The 7,667-nt window shown below is 51.2% G+C and overlaps 1 protein-coding gene and 1 long non-coding RNA gene across 3 annotated transcripts in view; one reads left to right on the top strand and one right to left on the bottom strand.

Annotated features, from left to right (window-relative positions):
• Positions 1-1,710: 1,710 nt before the first annotated feature.
• Positions 1,711-7,600, bottom strand: LOC128082042 (uncharacterized). The gene is made up of 3 exons (XR_008207520.1): positions 7,446-7,600; positions 7,226-7,308; positions 1,711-5,461 (listed from the first exon to the last, which is right to left on the bottom strand). It is a non-coding gene; the product is annotated as an uncharacterized LOC128082042 (long non-coding RNA).
• CAB39 (calcium binding protein 39) overlaps positions 6,157-7,667 on the top strand; it is a 35,736-nt gene continuing 34,225 nt past the window's right edge. Inside the window, exon 1 of one of the 2 annotated variants that reach the window (XM_052685865.1) lies at positions 6,157-6,265. The gene's annotated coding sequence lies outside the window, so the exon portion shown is untranslated. Of the gene's footprint in view, positions 6,266-6,744; positions 6,866-7,667 lie in introns of those variants that run through there. The other variant, XM_052685866.1, reaches the window with a different exon arrangement.

Raw genomic sequence — 7,667 nt, 5'->3', positions numbered from 1 at the left:
ATATAATGCAGCAAGTGCTTGGTTTGTCCAGCAAGTTCCGTTTTCACAGCAACTTCAGCATGTGCGCCTGGCTCCCAGGCGTCAGAAAACCAGAGCTGGGCACCCGTAGCAGCCTCTGCACATCCCACACAGCCCGTGTCTTTTTTGCTACTTGGCTCCTGAGGCTGCAGAAGCTGAGAATGAGAGGCTTTTGTGAGACAAAACTGTCCTATGTGCCTATGAGTAACTTCAGCTCTCATCCCAGTTTGGCCACATGCCAATAGCAGCTTTCTTTTTATAGTACATGTGTATACGTGTGCTGACACCACATCCTGACCCCCTGACACAAAATACCTTGTCAGCGTGAATGAGGCAACGGGGATGGCCAGCATTCATCCTCTGCAGGAAGAACAGCTTGCAGCCTTCGTGCCACTATGTTTTCTTCAGCCTTCTGCACACCAGCTTCTTCTGCAGGGTGCAAAAGGACAGCCTGCAAGGCAGTGGGCTCATAAACAGCACTTCCTTTGTGCTGCTCACTTCTGGCCCCGCAGGGCTGGGATTGCAGCACCCGAGGAAGTGAGGAAACACTTGGTCAGGTTTTTGTGCTCGTGGGTTCAGTCCCACACAGCCCGGGTGGGTCAGCAGAAAGACTGTAGAATGGGATGGCATGTGCCTCAGGGACTCTGGTCCTTACCAGCTAAATCCAGCCTAGATTGCACATAAAATCACATCCTGCTCTTTAAGGTAATCTTTGTGTACACACACACGCAATTAAAGCAAAAACCTGTAAGATTTCTTGTGGGTTTCGATCTGTTTTTAGTTTTATAAATATAGCCTAGTTGTAGCTGTTAAGGTAAAGTTCTGTTTCTTCCTGTCTCAACTTTCCCCACTGTGTACACAAATGTGCAGATAGCTGTGTACTTGCACACCTGCAAATTTAAGATTTTCAGCAGATACACGTTCAGGCATAGGGCTGAGTAAGTCAGCTGTGTAAACGCATTTACTTTCAGAGGTGTCCAGGTGAGTGATGCTGAGCTGGAGAAGGGGCTCAGCCCCACCAAAAAACAGTGCCAGGCAGAGAGAGGCAGAAATCCTGAGTGCCTTCCTCATCTGGAGTCTGTGTTGTCATCAGGGGAGTGAGGAGGAGTGGTGCAGAAGAGCTTTGAAGAGGCCTGGGGAAAGTCTCTGTGTATTTGCTGGCGTGGCTCAACTCAGACGTGTTTCAAATGGGACTGCAGCAGCTCTGCTGCTCACCCAGCCCCACAGCAGCCCAAATCCAGCTGAAGCACACAGAATAGCACTAATCCCATGTCGTTCATTGTAGCAGCACTTTGCTGCGAGAGCTAATTAATTAGTTTCTGTAAAGTCTTTTGAAGGTGTAAAGTGCTAAGTAAGTGCAGAGTGGTATTACCCAGAGGGTGTGGGCTGACAAGTGTAATGGGCACTGTTTAAATAAGAGCATTAGTAAACTCATCTGAAAATATCCTTAAAATGCAAAAGAGCAATGTGCCAAAGGAGGGTCAGCTTCTGGCCAAAGTGCACATGTGGTGAGGGCCAGGGCAGAGGTACCCAGCCCTGGGTGGGAGGGAGAGGGATGTAAATGGGATGCCCCATCCCTGGAGGCATTCAAACCAGTCTGGATGTGGCTCTGGGCAGCCTGGTCTGCTGGTTGGCAGCCCTGCACGTAGCAGAGGGGTTGAAACTAGATGATCATTGTGGTTCTTTTCAACTCAGGCCATTCTATGATTCTCTGATTCTATGAATGGATTCTGTGCTTTACAGATAACTTTCAATTGTTCTACAGCAATAAAAAGTTTATTAAAAGGATATGGTTCAGAAGGGCAACATACTGCTCTTGTTGCTGTACAGGAAATGAATTTGCAACCGGGGTTTTTTCCTATGATTTTTCTGGCAATTGTTTTTCTGTTTCTGGCAGACTTTATGTGCTGCTCTGAATTCCTGTGACTTGCAATCATATTTTAAAAGCAAGTTTTAATTCTGAAATGGCAGCTTGAATTGAGGACAAATCATAGCATTACTGTGAGTAAAAAGAAATCCGGATCTGGATGACCATTCCGTGTACTCATGCTTTCTGTTGTAAATACTTTCTAGGGAGCATGAGTCTGTTCATTACGTACTGCTTGAATGAGCAGACAGACAGCAACATGCTCACCAGCAGGTGTTTCTTTGAGGCCAGAAACAGCCACAGCGTGCAGCAGGGGTGAAATGCAGCTTCAGGAAAATCACAGGCACTTATGACACTAGGCAATTAGATTCAGCCACTGCTTCTTGGCCTGGTCCAAAGTCCATGGAAAGAGTCAGAATTCTTTTCCTTCCAGACTTTAAGTAGAAGGTACCTGAGTAGGTCTGAGTCTTAAAATTTTCTCCCCAGAGCCTTTTCCATGAGATTCTTTGTCAGGGGGTACAAACCTGTGTGTCTGCCTCTGAATTACATCATTGTATTGCCATAGCTGAGCAGTCATGAACTGAAAAGTAAACTGGGTGTTGGTTAATGTTATTTCCTCATTGTATATCTGTCAAGGCACTCGTTATTTTTTCATGTGCCATTATGTCGTGCCCGTACACTGGCCTTGTAGTTAGTGGGACCTTCTCCCTGCCAACCACGTGGAGAGGTGTGAGATACATGAGGTAAGGGCATTTATTTCTAACTTCCTTGTCTATTTTTCTACTGCTCCCCTTAGCCTCTGTTCCCAGTGTCTCCGCCTGAATGAAACGAGGGAGATCTCAGAGTAAGATAAAATGAGGAATCGCTTTCCCTGTGTGAGGTATTAAGGAAGAGGAGGGGTTAAGAAAGAAGCCTTGATCCCCGTTTGCAGGGCAGCACCCATGTTCCCAAGTAAGGATGAGAGTAACCACAAAGTGTCAGCAGCACAGTCAAAGTTCAAGATGTTTAAAACATGTCCTCTACTTTCTTGCTCTCTAAAGTTCTCCCTCTGTTTTTACTTATCCATCTGTGTGGATGTTCCCCATTCCCTCCTTCTCTTCTGGGATCTCCACTCCATTCCCAGGCCCTGGTTCTTGGGAAGGGACATCCTTGGGGACATGGTGGGACAGAGACCCGGGGGCAGTGGGGTCTGTCAGGAGGAAGAGGGGATGCAGAGAAAAGGCTGCCGCTGCCTCTGCTCCTCTGAGCAGACCCGAAGCTCTTTTTCATCTTTTACAGCAGCAAGAGGTCGGGTGCCATTACGTCATGGCTTTAAAATGTGTGCTAGTGGCTCAGCAGCTTGGCTCCATATTTGGTGGGAGGGAAACACGGTGTGTCTGTGTGTCTGGCAGCACTTGGCCCTGCAACAAACCGCAGTGCCTTGGTGCTATGGTGGTACCGGCCCCAGCTGCTGCTGTGTCTTTTTTCTTTTTTTTTTAAGTGAAAAAAAAGTAAATCAAACTTTGGCTTCTGCTTTACAGCTTGCCATCAGCTGCTTTTGCTGATTTTGTTACTTCAAAGTCATATTTTAGAGGCAGTTGCATCACTGCTGTCTTAAAGAAACCATCCTCATAAGAGTAACACCCTGAAAGTCTGGTGTCCTTGCAGGGATGTGTTGGCTGGTTTTGGGCTGAGCCAAATGAGCCCTTGGAGCCTTAAGATCCCATTCAGCTGGCTGCGCCTACAGAGCAGAGCATCTGAGTGCTGCCTTTATAACTATTTTTTTTTTTTTCTTCAGTGAAGTAACTTGAATTTTTGAGTCATGTTTATTCACTTCCTAATTTGCAAGAATTAAGTAATTCACAATGGCTGTCTTGGTCAGGGCTGTGAGCTGGTGAATTGCTATTGTGCCAAGAGGTCCCTCACATGTTGAATTTAATTTCTGAGAGCTTGGAAGAACCGTGCTCCCCCTGCTCACAGATTTCCTTGATGTACACTACATGGTGATGATAATTACACTGAATGCATTATTTGCGTGGTCTTTTTTCCAGTGGTCATCTGCAAAGCAGTAGTGTCTATTTTCCAGGTGCTCTGTTGAATCATTGTACTGGCACTTGTCTTTGATTCTTCCTTCTCTCTATTCAGTACCCTGAATATTATCTGTTTAAACTTGAATGTTTTTAGCATAACTATACGCTAACAATTTGAGCTCAGACATACACACCCTTTCAAAGCTGGCTTTGAAACCAATTATTTCCAGCTCACATACAGGATATACAAACTGCCAACATTCTGCCAACTGCATGCTGTGGGCCCAGACAAGCCTGGCAAACCATCCACAGCAGCCTTGTCACCTGCCTGGGCAGCACGTTCCACCATGCATTCAGGTCCAGAGCTGCTCTGTCTGCCTGTGAGATGAACTGACATGACAAGAGGATGTTTTTTTCCTTCCCCATCTTCCAGTTGTTCAGAAAAATATCCCCACGGGTGTAGCACTGCTGCAGCTAGCCATATAGCTGAATGCAATGTATGAACTTTGATGCTGTCAGACTCAGGGATTGTTGCAGGTGTGGTCAGAAGTGCTTTCCTGAGCTGACGAAGCAGGGTGATGCATGTGGGCAGTGCAGTGCACAAGGAGGCAGAGCATCTCACAGGTTCCATGACATCTCTCTGCATCAGAGACAGCACCAGAACCTCATTTTGTCTTTTAACAGCTTTTTCAGTGTTTCTTACCCAGAAATACCTTTGCTACTGCACCTTGGAGAAGGGGAATACTTTCAATACTAGGATCTCCCCTCCAGTGTCCTCTCAGTGCTCATAAGATTTATCTCTCTTTTAAAAAAATTTATTTTAGTGACAGACTTCTATGGTTAATGTGCTCACTGCTGCTTTCAGCACAGTGCAGTGGATCTCAGGGAGAACAAGGGGACTTTGAACAGCAAACAGAATGGGATGTTGCAGGTGGATGACTTGCAAAGGATCCAGGAATGAGAACGTCTCACAAGGGTGAGAGGTTGGACTGTGAAATACTGGATGTTGCTGGCAGGCTGCAAAAAGACACAGGAACACATGGATCCAAAAATGCCACACATGGAATGATGCAATGGCTGAATGCACTGCTTGGGCATATCAGCTGAGCTCTGCTGAGCTGTGTGTTTCCTGGGCCAATGGTTGCTGCTGTACTTGTTATCTGGGTATGAAGTCTTATTTTGCATGTTTGTGTTGTTTTTTGTTGTTTTTAGTTTTGTTACTCTTCTAGCTGGGTGTTGGGGATGAGAATTTTGCCTTCAGGTCCAAAGAGCGGTGCGTAGGTGCAGGGGAAAATCCAGTGCAATAATTCAGGTGTCATTATGGAACTTTCTTTTCCTTGTCACCTGCCCGGTCACCTCATGATGGCTTGAGTGAATCCACATTCTCTCCAGGAAATGAGTTCTCTCTCTTACCTCCCATTTCCACTCCTTTCACAGAGAAACACCCAGTTACCTGTCACCAGCAAGAGGCTCCAATCAGCCTTCACACTTCTCTCCAGCTTCTCTCGGCTTCGTGGTGGCTCTGGAGCTGGAGGTTGCCAGATGCAGGGCAGGAGAGCCATAGGAACTGGGGAGAAGAGAAAACTGAACGTCAGATTTTTTCCCATCCATTCCTTCAGGTTCAGACTGGAGGCGGTGGCTGCTGTGTGTGATTTCCCTCCGTGGGGATGCCAACAGGCACCGGCTGTCTCTTCAATTCCTTCAGTTCCAAATCTCTTTCAGAAAACGGAGCCCCCGGCACACCTCAGCTGCTACTCGGCAGTGACACACCGGGCACGCAGGTGCAAGTTTGCATCGAAAATCGCAGCTTGCAAGAAGTTAGCGTCTCCATAAAAGCACGTTTTATTTTTCCGCTTTAAACTTATGGTGCGGATTACACCTAACGGACGCCACGTGCGTGCCTTTGTTCCGGCCGGGATCATCTGCGCCCGCCACACGCAGCGTACGACAGCGGGGCCGCGCGGTGCCCCAGCCGCCGCTCTGCCCCTCCAGGCTCCGCCGCGGGAGGTTCGGGCCCTCCTGAACCTTTCGGCCCGGCGCCGCGCCGCGGCGACCGAGCCGGGCCGCCCCGACCGCCCCGCCCCAGGCACAGCGCGGCGCCCTCGGCGTTCGGACCTCCTCCCCGGCAGGGGGCGCCCGCGTGCGGCGGCGGGCGGAAGCGTCGCCTCGTTCCGCCGCCGCCGGCCGCTCGCCGCGCTCCGCCGCCGGGCGAGGACGGGCGCGAGGGACGGGCAGCTGCGGCGCCGCAGCACCGCGGGGCGGGGGCCGGGCCGCGCCTCAGCCTGCAGCCGCCAGAGCCGGGGCGGTCGTGCCGCGCCAGGGGCGGGCCCCGCCGGACGCGACGCCGAGGAGGCGCCGGGCCGCGGCCCAGGTACCGGGCGGGAGGCGGCGGGCGGCGCGCGCGCGAGGGGCCGGGCCGGGCCCGGCCGTTCGGTCCGAGCCTTCGGGCCCGAGGGCGTCGCGCGGCGGGGCGGGGCCGCGCCTTCAGGACCGCGGGGGCCGCCGGGGGAGCGGCCCGGCCCGGCCCGGCCGTGCCCGCCGCGCTCCGGCCCCGAGTCGTGAGGCGGCGGTGCGCGGTGAGGCGGCGGCGGGCGGGTCCGGGCGCTCGGAACTTTCCCCGGGCGGCTCGTGCGGGCCGGACCGGGCACGGCGCTTCCCAGGGGCGGCGGCGAGCTGCGTGCCCAGGCGCCGGGCCGCCGTGGGCCGAGACGGCAGGGGGTTCCGCTCCGGGCTGCCGCTGTCGGGAGTGCGGGCTCGGAGCTCCCCTTTGTCGCTTCCTTGGCCGTGTTTACGGGCCCAGGCGCGCGGCGGGCACGGTGCGGCCCTCGGAGCGTCCGGGTTTGAGGCCTCTTCCTACAATTGTTCCCGGTCGCTTTGGGCCCCGCGCAGAAGTAGCGGCGCGAGGGTGCAGCTCAGAGCCCGCTTAAGCCAGCACGCTGTGATCCGTGTTTGCCACGGGAGGAAAAAGTTGGTGCGTTTGTTTGTTTTCCTGCAGTCCCTCAGTGATGTGCTGCTCGTGTTAAAACTAGGAGATATTCTGGGTTGGTTTTTTTTTTTCTCTTTTTCCCCTTTTTAAAACTAAAATTTAATTATTGTATAAGTCACCATGAAGGCGCACGTGATTTGTTTAAAACCTACATGCTGCCTTATGGGAATGGTGTGATTTCATTTGTTTGGTGAGTCAAAGAGTCAACGGCATGACCTGGCCTATGCAGTTTCAGTGGGGCAGGTAACAGCGCTTAGGGAAGCAGTTTAAGTGTCGACCACAGGTGAAATCTGATTAGCATCAAAACATTGGTGAGTTTTTTTGTGTGTGTGGTTTGCAACCTACCTATCAGAAGCTTCAACACAAGGCCGGTGTTTTCCTTCCAGCAGTGCAGCTCATCTCCAGGAAGCATCTCTTCCTTTTCAGTGCTAGAGTGCATGAAATCATACGGTGTCAGAGGAAGTGTCACATCCTGAGCTCACACCTTAGCATCTCGACTTGGAAATGATAGATTTTTACCACTTAAAACGCCGTGTGCCTGTAGTTAATTCCCACTCCCTAGTACCTGTTGATGTGGCATGAGCCTTTAACTGGAGAGGAAAAAGAGGCCAGGAATTACTGTGAGATCCAGAGTGAGCACGGCACCTGCTTTGGTGTCAGAAGTCCTGAGCAGTGACAGCCCAGCTGAGCTGTAAGAACGGCACAATGCCCCTGGCACCGTGTCTCACTGGGATCCTGTCTGTCACTGACTCACTGTTGTAAGAGCATTATATTTTACAATTAGCTT

The sequence above is a fragment of the Tympanuchus pallidicinctus genome, unplaced genomic scaffold, assembly GCF_026119805.1.
Source record: "Tympanuchus pallidicinctus isolate F22 unplaced genomic scaffold, pur_lepc_1.0 scaffold22, whole genome shotgun sequence".
Lineage (NCBI taxonomy): Eukaryota > Metazoa > Chordata > Aves > Galliformes > Phasianidae > Tympanuchus > Tympanuchus pallidicinctus.
Note: the sequence above shows the minus strand (reverse complement) of the source record. Positions and strands in the feature narration are given on the sequence as shown.